The 12136-nt window shown below is 41.9% G+C and overlaps 1 protein-coding gene and 1 pseudogene across 2 annotated transcripts in view; one reads left to right on the top strand and one right to left on the bottom strand.

Moving 5' to 3' along the window:
- Positions 1–12136, top strand: part of SPRING1 (SREBF pathway regulator in golgi 1) — a 115997-nt gene that overhangs the window by 39291 nt on the left and 64570 nt on the right. The window lies entirely within an intron of this gene.
- Positions 1960–2957, bottom strand: LOC143682133 (roquin-1 pseudogene; annotated as a pseudogene).

The following is a 12136-nucleotide window of genomic DNA, read 5'->3' as shown; positions in this document are numbered from 1 at the left end:
TCTTTCGCTTTATATAATTTTTAGTTATTTTCTCAGTGGTTGCCTTTGTAATTACAATTTAACAACCTAGTTTGATGAGTACCAACTAGTTTGTAGTTGGTACATGCAAACTCTCTACTCTTAAATATCTCCATCCCTCCCCTTTATATTGTTACTGTCTCAAATTACCTCTTTATACATTGTATGCCAATTAACAGTTTTTAAATGTTATTTTGCACATTTATCTGTTAAAGTATATAGTGGGGGAAAGCCAATTATACATCAAAAGTGCAATAAGAAATATAAGAACGTTTTTGCATAAGGAAGAACAAATGAATGTCAAAATATTGCAAAGTGACGAAAAAGGGAGGGTATTCAGGAGAAATACAGTCAATACAAGCTAGAGTCTATAGTTGACAGTAACATTGTAATATGCTTCTACTGAATGTAACAAAGGCAATATGCCAAAACTAAGTCTTTGCGGAAGTAAAGGAAATATCTTCATATAGATTATGATGTGAAGGCATGTCCGTTTACTTTGGTTGGGTTGTAGGATGTGTGAATAAAATGGCTTAAAAATGAAGAGAGAGAAACAAATGCTAGAGAAAATGTGGAGAAAGAGATGTTTCTATACACTATTGGTAGGGAAGCTGAGCAGTGCAGCCCCTTGAGAGGGCAGCATGGTGGTTCCAGAGGAGGCTAGAGGTGGGGTTGCCATATGATCCTGAAGCCCTGTTGCTGAGTGTATACCTGGAGGAACTGAGTGTGGGGACATGAATGGACATTTGCACACTGGTGTTTATGGTGGTGTAATTCGCAATGGATGGAGGTACCTAAGGGTACAACAACTGAGGGAAGGAAGGTAGAACATCATGTATATGTACAATGGATACTGAGCAACCACAAGAAGAAATGAAGTTGTGAGGCATGCAACTAGGTCAATGAACCATAAGGACAACATGTTGAATGAAATGTCAGGAACAAAAAGGCAAATATTATTATGCCTCACTCATATGGATTAACTATAATATACAAACTTGGGGAATTGAAGTTGAGAGCATGGTTTATCAGGTTTGGGCCTATTAAAAAGGGTTCTAGATTGTAAGCTCTTATTGCAGTCACGTCTATTCAGGAGTTGTAACTGTTATTTCTAAATTCTGAAATACTGAGCTATTTGTGTATAAGCTGGTCATTCCATGCAACTTCTGGTATGTATGTGACACCTGAGTTAGAGCACTGAAGCCATGAAAGTCAGCATTACCCCATACAACAACTGTTAAAAAAGTTGGAAAAGTGATCAGACTTTGCCTAGAGTTATGAATGAAGCTGATTTGGATAGGACTAAGGTACATCAAAATTCAGGGTAAAGGATGATATGGTCCATATTTTAAAACTTCGACTTCTGTATGAGACCAAAGGAAGGGATGTTTATTTGGTGTAAAATTTATATTTGCAGTAGCACATTATCTAATTTAACTTGTATGGTCAGTTTATTTGAACACCATAATTATATGGAATCTTGAACAGGGAGTGAGACCTTGTTGGTTTGTACAGGTTAGTGTGATGCCCCAACATATCCCCCAAGTAATTTGGGCAGAGAATGTAAAAGTATTTGCCAATTCCCCTTGAGGGCTAGCGAGAAAGAAGGAATATTCAGCTTCCCCGTTTGGGGAATTTCTGATATTCTTGCAAGCAGTGCGGACAACTAATTCAACAGGCTGAGCCCTCGATCTTGGGATTTGCTCCTATGAAATTTATTCCTGCAAAAGAGAAACTAAGCCTACTTACACCTGAGTCACCCCCAGAGAACCTCTTTTGTTGCTCAAATGTGGCGTCACTCTCTAAGCCACCTTGACAAGTGAACTCACTGCCCAACCCCCTACATGGGACATGACTCCCAGGGGAGTAAATCTCCCTGGCAGCATGGAACAGTACTCCTGGGATGAGCTGGGTAGGTCTCCAAATGGGATGAGGTCATTATCACTGGTTTCTGCTGCTCTTCTCTGATGATCTAATCGCTGGTCTCTCACTCCTACTGTCCACATTCATCAGTTCCGTATTCCCTGCTGCCACAGCAGGAGGTTCTCTGAGGTACAGAAGTCTGATCTGAATTGGATGAAGAGGAACTGGATAGTAACCCTTCATCTCTTGATATCTTTCTCTATACTCTGAAATATAGAATGGTACTGCTGTGGGTGGAATCTCAGTGGGTATAGAGCTTTCTCAGAAAATCTCTTCTTTTGTGTAAGACTGAGCAGGATGAACTCAACGACCGTCATAGTGTGGTGGATGTATGAGTACTGCCGTGGCTGTCTGCCATACTGGGAGTTTACTATATGATCTTGGAGGTAGGATGGATAATGATCCAGATAGGGTGGACCAGGTTCAGGAGCAGTTGATGATAGTCGGACAAAGCGGGACACATGTTGTGGTAGTATAGTATATGCCCTGCAGATAAGTGGCTAGTTCAAATTGTGGAGCATTTCCTCGAAGATCCTGATAATAAACATCTGCTTGTGATGCTGGATATAACTGAGAATCACGTGGTACCATCTAAAGTGGTTTTGTGAGAGGCATGGGAGGCAGGTCTGTTGGACCCCTTGGAGGTACAGGATGTGGATTCCCAGATAAGGCAGAAGTACTCTTTGGGTCAGATCCTAGCAGGTCTGACCAGGGGATCCAGAGGCACAGCTGTTCAGACAGTCCATCTTTCCTGGTTTTAGACTAGGATCATAGCTGGGATCCATCCATTGTGGAATCAGCCATGTTGTTGCGTTTCCTGATGATACAGTTCCATTTGGCAGAGCGGGGGGTTTTCTGCTAGGCAGATTCACAGTACCTTCATCTGGAAGGATAGCTGTTAAAGGCAGGTCCACCTCATTAAGCTGACCCCAAGAGGTACTCAGGGATCTTCTGGGAGCTAGACATTTGTTTATTTTATGAAATTTTTCCACTTCCTCTCGTGAGTGTGCTCTCATGACACAAATCCTGCCTTTTTTTTCAATTTGTTGGCTGTGCAGCAGATTCACCAGTTTTCTCTGCATGGGATGTCTCAGAACACTGAGAAGTGTTGCACTGCTGTGTGGTTTCAGGTAAAATGCTAATCCTTCTACACATTTCATGCCTTCCTCATAGTGCTTTATATCTTTGACCCCAGTACACAAAATAACAGCCTGTTGCTCAGGGACCTAGCACCCACCAGCTTAGCAATGTGAGTTCATGGGAGGAGCTCATTTTCTCTATCGATAGTGGTCTGGTCAAACGGGCAAGCCTTGTGGTGTGGTTTATTCAGGCACAACCTGAAGACAGTATAGCCACAACCTAAACAGATGGGCTTTCAAATGGTTTTGTCGAATTTTTGAGTGAAACTTGGGCAGGAAAGGAAATCTGTCCATTGTGGAGCTTGTACAGGAATTGCTTCTGGAGTTTCAGTTCACTGACATACACAAAAAGATCTAAAGCAAAGGTTCCACTGGAATCAAAATCTTTGAAAAGTGTCTCTTTTAAAAAAAATTATCTTCTGTAGATAGTCAGCACATAGTGTGAAATATAGCCGTGTTGGTCCAAATGACAGCTCCTCTCAGCTCTCAGTCACTATGGCTGTTGCTACTGCTGTGGCAGCTGCTACTGCTGCCACCATAGACTCTGTGCCCTAACCCACCAAGCCATTGCCGCCACTGCTGTTGCACCAGCTCCAGCCTCCCACCTGCTGCCCCTGAGGGGCCATCTTGTTAGTCTGCCTCCTCTTCCTCCTCTTCCTCCTCTGCCTTCCTTCATTTTTGAAAGATAATTTTGCTGACTATAGAATTCTTGGTTGACAGTTTTTTCTTTAATGCCTTTAAATATGTTATCCCACAGTCTTCTGGCCTCCATGGTTTCCTATGAGAAATCTGCTGTTTATCTTGTTGGGGAACTTGTGTGTGACAAGTTGCTTCTCACTTGCTGCTTCCAAAGTCCTTTCTTTGGATTTTGAAAGTTTCAGTCTAAGGTGTCTTAGGGTGTAGATCTCCTAGAGTCTATCCTGCTTGGAGTTGAGCTTCCTGAATGTGAATATTCCTGTCTTTCGTCAGATTTTGTACATTTTAAGCCATTATTCTTCAAATACTTATTTGCCCCTTTCTCTTGTCCTTCTGGAACCCCAGTGTTACATGTGTTGGTTTGCTTGATGGTGTCCTACAAGTCTCTTGTACTCTGTTCATTTTTCTTTCTGCTCTTTTCAGTAGATAATTAAAAAAATTTTTTTTCTTCAAGTTTACTGATCCTTTCTTTTGTACAAATCTATTTTTGAATCCATCTAATGAGTTTTTCATTTCATTTACTGTACTTTGCAGCTCCAAAATTTCTGTTTGCTTCTTTTTTATAATTTATATCCCTTTTTCAGACGTTTTGCTATTTTTTTCATTCTTTCTGTATGGATTCCTTTAGTTTATTGAAAATATTTTAAGAAAGGTGATTTAAGGCCTTCGACTAATATTCCAATATATGAGATTCCCCAGGGATGGCTTCTGGTAAACTCTTTTTTCCCTGTGAATGGTCCAAACTTTTCTGTGTTTTGTGTGTTTTGTCAGTTTTTTGTTGAAAATTGGACATTCTCAGTATTATGTTGGCATAACTCTGGTAGTCTAGTTTTCCCACTCCTCTTGGAGTGCAGATTGTTGTTGTTGTTGTTGTTCTTCTTCTTGAGGTCTCGAGCCATCAACTGGTGACTTTTCCAACTATTTTTACTGCTGTGCAGGGAATGGAAAGAGAAAAGAAAAGAAAAATTGCTTCCTCTTTAAGACTCCTCTGCTGTTTTTCTATGCGGCGGCTTGGTACAGTGGCTGTCCCTCAGAACTGAACCCCTACCCCCTACCCCTCAGTGATCTGAACCCCTACCCCCTACCCCCTACCCCTCAGTGATCTGAACCCCTACCCCCTACCCCTCAGTGATCTGAACCCCTACCCCCTACCCCCTACCCCTCAGTGATCTGAACCCCTACCCCCTACCCCTCAGTGATCTGAACCCCTACCTCCTACCCCTCAGTGATCTGAAGTAGCTGACTAAAAGCAGTGATCAATGGTCAGAATACAAATCCCTGGATTTCTGTGTGAGTAAGTCCTTATACCCACTCTGGCACCAGCAGCTGACCAGAACCTTGGGCTGTCTGCCAACTTGGTTGGGGAATGGGGAATGGTATCTGCTGTAAGGAAGGTGAAATTCACTGATATTTACTAGTTCGCTGCAGTTTACCATCCTCTTCTTCCAGTTTTCCCCTGGATGCTGCAGTGTTCCACTAGGTTCCAAAGTGTTGATTCAGACAGTTATAGCCAATTAATAGCTATTTTGGTGGAGGCACTGAGTCCTGGAGCTTCGTCCTCTGCTGTCTTCCCACAATCTTCCAAATGCTCTATGTTTAACTTTTTGATGAACTGTCAGGCTGTCTTCCAAAGCAGCTGCACCATCAGTGTGAGGGTTTCAATTTCTCAAAATCCTCACCAGCACTTGTTATTGTCTGTCTTTTTCATTATGGCCATCTTCACAGGTAGAAAGTGGTATCCTGCTGTGGTGTTGATTTGTATTTCTCTAATGACTTATGATGTTGAATATTTTTTCATGTCCTTGTTGTCCATTTGCTTATCTTCTTTGGAGAAATACCTGTTCAGATCCTTTGCTCCTTTTAAAATTAGGTTGTCTTTTTATTCTTGACTTGTTGGACTTATTTATATATTCTGGATACAAATCCCTTATCAGATATGTAATTTGCAAGTGTCTTTTCCCATTCTGTAGGTTGTATTTCTACTTTTTTTGATAGTGTCCTCGAAGCTCAAAAGTTTCTGATTTTCATGAAATCCAATTTATTTTTCTTTTGTTGCTTATGCTGTTGATGGCATATCTTATACCACTTGATTTTTAATGGATGATAATATTTCTTAGAATGGTTGTACCATAAGGGACTAATTATTTTATTCTAATTTGCATTAAGTTGTTTCTTTGAAACACCTTCTGTTGGAGTCTTTGTTCTGGAAACTGCTTGGAATTAAAGCACAAGCCATTTGCAATTTCATTAACCTAGAGTTGATATTAACACCTTGTTGTTCCAGTGCCTCATTTTCTCCTCCACCAGTGTGTTTAGTGGTGTTCAGACCTCTGCAAGTAGTTGACAAGGTGTATGGGTATTCAACTAGTACAGCTTTCAGGTGCGGGCTGTCCTTGTTTCATTGTCAGTGGTTGCACTAACGCCACCATGTAAACCATGTTGCCATCTGCTGGCAAAGAAGAGTAAGTGCAAGGCCAGGAACCTTCGGGCTCCCTCCATTCTCTCCTTTTTTCTCTTATCCAGGCCACATTGCCAGGTAGCATCAGCTGATTCTTGTAATTTTGGTCTACTGTTGTTTTGTAAGGTCATTTCACCTTTGGGTGTAGTGTTTAAATATTAAACCACTTGCTAAAACTGAATCCGTTTTCTACAAGGCAAAATAGCTTATATAGTTCTTGTTCCATAGGCAACTCTGGTACTTGAAAAATGTCATCATTGTGTAGGCAAGGAAAGGAAAATGGAGACAGATCTTTTCTTATATCATAAGCATATTATTATTATCATTCTATTTGTTGAGCCCCTGGTACACCAGAGTTCTCTTAGGTGTGTCACTGTCCCTCATTCGCCCAGCTCTCCTTGGTGCATGTGCTATCCCTAGTTTGCTGATGAGGAGAAGAATGCCCTGAAAAGCCAAGTGATAACCTTGATTATTTTCTGGAGCAGAGTGGGCACCAACTCTTTTTTGTTTATGGAATGATAAAACAGCCAGTGCCTAGTGCAGTGTCTTATACTTAGAGTTATTTTAATAAGTTTTTATTGATTGAATGAAAGAATCAATGACTTCTGTATCTTGACTTCTGACCCAGTTTCCTTTTCACCACGCCTGGCCTCAAATGCCTTGGTTGTTTTAATAAATATTTGTAATGTTGTTTGGTGAGAAAGCATGTGTTTATAAGTTTTCTTTCTGTCTTTAATGAAAGGGGTGAAAGTGTGATTTTTTTTTAAATGTGCAGAAAAAATTTTACATGGATAATCTTAGCAGCATTATTCATAATAGCCCCACAGTGGAATCTGCCCAGAAGCCCATTAACTGATGAGTGAGTGGATGAATAAAATGTGGTATATCCATAAAAAGAATGCTTATTATTTGGTAATGAAAAGGAATAAAGTAATGATCCATGCTACAGCACAGATGAATCTCCATGATGCTGAGTGAAAGAAGCCAGTCACAAAAGACCACATACTGTATGATTCCATTGTTATGAAATGTCCAGGATAGGCAAATCTATAGAGACTGAAAGTTGATTAGTGGTTGCCCAGGGTTCAGATACTGAGAAGAAATGAGGAGTGACTCCTAATGGGTACAGGGTTTCTCTTAGGCAAGATGACAATGTTCTAAAATAGATTATGGTGATAATTGCACAACTCAGTGACTATACTAAAAACCATTGAGTTGTACACTTTAAATGAGTATGAATTTATACTGTTTGATTTACAGCTCAATAAAGCTGTTTAAAAGATGTACACAATAAACTTCATAAAGAGTTGGTTGTGTGTGTGTGGGATTGGAATTGGGATGAGGAGGAGGTGGCACTCAGCACAGAGAACTTATGTTCTCTGTCAGACAAGACCTGGGTTTAAACCCCAGTTCTTCTCCTTTCCAGTAGCCTAATTTTGCACTAATACTATTTGCTCTGAATCTTAGTTTCTTTCGTTTGTAAAATAGACATGACCATATCCTCTTCACAGGCTTTTTTTAGGGGGAGTGGATTAAAGAAATAATGAATATGAAATTCTTGCACATGTTGTGTTCAACAAATATTTGTTTCCGTCTTCTCCCCACCCTGAGATGATTTTGTGACCTTCAGGCTAATGAAAGGGCTTTCTATTAGTCCTTTTGCCTTATTAAGCTTCCAGTTGGGAAGGTGGTTGAATGGATCCAAAATGTAAATAAGGGTTTAGATCCTTGTGCTAAATATGCTAAAATCCTTGCCTGTTGTGGAAGTCTGTGGTCTCTTTATTCACATGTCTTCTCCAAGTTAGGTGCTTGGCTCTGGTCCATTCTGTTCTCCATTGCAAGATCCTACACATGATAATTTGTGAGTTTGTGGGACACACCCTCCTGATTCTATAACCTATCCTGAAATGACTGTGTGCCATCTCTAGACAGCAAGCCTTCTTCCTGCCTGGTTGCTTATCCTCAGCCTTGCCTTCACTATCTCATTCCGTAAAGGTCAATTTATAGAGTAGTCTAATGGAGTACCACTAACACTCTCTGAAGCAATTCTCTCCTGGATAAGGGCCCTTCCAAGCCACTCAGTATAAGCAGTGTGTTGGATAAAGGCAAATAAGGATATGTTAATGAGGCTGAGAGAAAATCGAAGGAATATTTAGAAAATCCCTGCCATCCCCAAACCAACAAGTTGCACTGGTTCTGCCTTCAGATACATCAGGACTCAGATGAAATTTACCTCATCACTGATATATACCTCCCATCTCTGGGGATCCAGAAGACCTGAGAGCTCCTTCCGAAGAGAGCTGCAGGTGAGTGCTCCTCCTCAGAGCATCTGCCTCTAGGAGTGGCCTTACCCAGTGCACAGGGCTTCTGGAAGAGGAACAGATCCTAAGGTGGAGTTTCAGCTTTGGGGTAGGGGCTGGGAGGGAGAGATATGTTTTGGACAAATTGCTAGAGAGGACTGACCCTGTGATTCTTATGAAAATGAAATAAAAGGCAGAAAGATTCAATGGGTTTTTACATTTCCAAATTCTTACTTTTATACAGGAGGAAGGTAAATTCAAACCCCCTTTTGTTTAATAATCTTTCTAGTGTTCAGAGACGGTCAAAGACCTGTGTTTACAGTCCAGTGCTAGTCATCAGAGTGGGACTATGGGAGAAGGAAGAGAACAGGGGGCTTCAGTTCTGACAGAGATGTTGTGAAACGGGGTCTGTTTTTCTCTTGGCCCTCGATGGAGTGACTATTTTGTGATGATAGTGACATCAGGATTTTGAAAGCCTTATGGAACACCACCCAGCCACCCTGTAATGCAGATAATATTTTCCATTTCCACATCAGGAAACAAGCCTTAAGAGATGGCATCCTTGCCCAAAACTGAAGTGATGAAGTGAGATTCAGGCTCACCCAAGTCTGTTTCCCAAGCCCCTGCGTTTTCTTGCCTGTCCTATGGCCTCTCAAATCATGTGTATAATGTTAGGCATGAGATGACTTAAAATCAGGGTCATCTGTGCCCTGTCTTGGGCTCTCTCATACCTCCTGTCTGAAAGCTGCACATTTCAAAGTTGAATATTGCTCTTAAGTAGCCAAAGTATGGAGATGTTTTTCTTCCCTGGGTGGGTGTGCTGGTTTGAAACTGTTCTGTACCCAGAAAAGCCATGCTCTTTTATTTATTTATTTATTTATTTATTTGGGGGGTTGGGAAACGAACCCAGGTCTCTGTCATGGCAGGCAAGAATTCTGCCTGCTAAGCCACCATGGCCTGCCTAGCCATGCTCTTTTAATCCAGTCTTGTGGGTGCAGACTTACTATAGGTGGGATCTTTTGATTAGGTTGTTTCCAGGGAGATGTGACCCACCCAGTTGTTAGTGAGACCTTTTAGTTAGATCATTTTTGTGGAAATGACCCTGCCCATTCAAGGTGGGTCTTAATTAGTTTACTGGCGTCCTTAGAAGAGCTCATGGAGAAAGAAGAGAGAGCTCAGAGCCAACAGAGAGCAGAGAGATGAAACCAAGATACAGATGTTTGGAGATGTTAAGCTAAGGGATGAAATCCAGAGTCTGCCCCAGAGAAGCTAAATGAGGAACCATAGACACTTACAGTGAAAGCCACTGGAAACAGGAGCTGAGAGAGTCGTTTGAAGCCAGAAGCTGGAAGAAAAGGGCAGCAGACATCACCACATGCCTTCCCATGTGATGGAGAAACCCCAGACTCATTCAGTCTTTCTTTAGCATCAAGGTGTCTTTTTCTGGATGCCTAAATTTGGACATTTTCTTGGCCTTAGGACTGTAAATTTGTAACTTAACAAATCCTCTTTGAAAAAGCCAATCCATTTCTGGTATATTGCATTCTGGCAGCTTTAGCAAACTGAAATAGTGGGTTTGCTGTTTCTTGTTTTGAATTAGAGTGCTGAGTGTGGAAGTCCTGCTAATGACCCAGACACGGGGATGGACGGATGAAATGAGGCTGGGTCAGGGCTAGGTTGGAGTAAGTTCAACCTGCTCTGGTGGGAGATTATGCTTAGGCAGATGCAAAGAGATAGCTTATTGCAGTGGTCAGCAAACTTCTCTATGAAGGGCAAATATTTTTGGCTTTGAAGGCCATACAGTCTGCCTCACAGCTACTCAGCTTTGCCAATATAGAGCAAAAGCAGCCAGAGGCAATAGGTAAATAAATGGGCATGACTGCATTTCAGTAAATCTATATTTACAAAGATGGGCTGGGGCTAGATTCAGCTGGGGAACCATTCTTTGCCAATTCATGGTTAGTGAACCAATTTTAATTGCTCAAGCTCCTTTTCTAGTGTTGTCTCTTACCTTTGAGCCCAAGTGCTAGTAGAAAAGCTGGACTCTTCTCCCAAGTGCTTCCCAGGAGAGTTCTAAAACCAATGAGAGGCCACCTTCGGAGAAAGACCTTGACCAAGTGGAAGCAACAAAAATTTGGATTTTTTAACCTCATAGCAGATGCTGGGAAACAAAGATCCTACTCACTCCCTATTGTCTCTCAGTGGAGGGCTGGGTGTTTTAATTAGGTAATGTTGGCAAATTGCTTTGAAGAAAATTGTAAAATGTTTCGCGCTACAAGTGCCAGGAATTCTAATTAGCATTTCTTCAAGATACCACCTGGAAGTGTGATATTTGTTGCTTGAGGTCCAAGCCTGCAAGAATACCCTGCAGATTAAACTGGTTTTTCAGCAAACACAACTGAATAAATGGACTTCTGCGTCAGCGTCACATTTTCTTCCTCTCACTTAATCTGATTCCTAGCAGCTGGGTTATTAAATCCTACAAATGGAGGTTTTTTTCATGAGAGCCTGGTAGCAACAAGCAGATTAACCTGTCCATTTGTGTGTCCGACACTGCCTTTTGGATTTTTAGCCTGTGCACAGGAGGCCCTGCTCTGCTGGGTCAAGGTTGCTGCGAGGAGGAGGCTGGCAGCCACTCAATCACCCAGAAGGGCGGGCTCTTAGGTAATCCCGTCAGGGAGAGACGCAGGCATGCTCTGTCGCCCTTAACAGCTGGATAATGAATTTGCTCTCCAACATCCTTGTTTCGCAGGGTGGCAGCCCCAGCAGCAGCAGCATCTGATTTGTATCACTGACAGAAGCAAGTGAGATGTAGTTAATATGGACGTTCGCCACCAAGAGGTATTGATTGGGAATCTCCAGGCTCTGGCAAGGTCCCTGCGAAGCTGGCAGACTAGGCTGTATATGAGAGGAGGCAACAGTGGCCAAGGGTAGTGGTAGGCATGTCGGACGATTCCTTGTCAAGGAGTCGTGCTATGGGATGTAGGATGTTTGGCAGCTTCCCTGTCCTCTACCCACTAGATGCTGGTGACGTCCTGCCACAGTCATAATGACCAAAAATGTCTCCAGACATTGCCAGTGTCCCTTGGGGGAGCAGTGTGGACTTGTTGAGACCTACCAGGCTAGGATGGGGTTAGGAGTCAATCTTTTCAGGGACACGCAGCAAGGACCTAATAAAAGATCAGCTCTAAGTGTCATTTTAAAAAAAATTTTATTGTGGTAACATATATGGCATAAACTCTCCCATTCCAACCATTTTTAAATGTACCATTCAGTTGCCTTAGTTATAGTCACAATGTTGTGCAAACATCACCCCCATCCATTACTGAAACTTGTCTATCACCTCAAATAGGAACTCTGTACCCATTAAGCAGTAACTTCCCACTTGTCCCCTACCCCCAGCCCCTGGTAACTTCTACTTCACTTTCTATCTTTATGAATTTGCTTATTCTAGATACTTCATATGTAAACATCATTCTTGACTCCTTTCTCTGTCTCACACTGTCACCTAATCCATCAGTGAATCCCAGAGGTTCTACTCTGAATGTAGTTCCAATATTGGGCGGCTTCTTACCACCCCACTTCTGCTCACTTTTCAATCC

The sequence above is a fragment of the Tamandua tetradactyla genome, chromosome 5, assembly GCF_023851605.1.
Source record: "Tamandua tetradactyla isolate mTamTet1 chromosome 5, mTamTet1.pri, whole genome shotgun sequence".
Lineage (NCBI taxonomy): Eukaryota > Metazoa > Chordata > Mammalia > Pilosa > Myrmecophagidae > Tamandua > Tamandua tetradactyla.
This window is presented reverse-complemented; position numbering and strand designations above follow the sequence as displayed.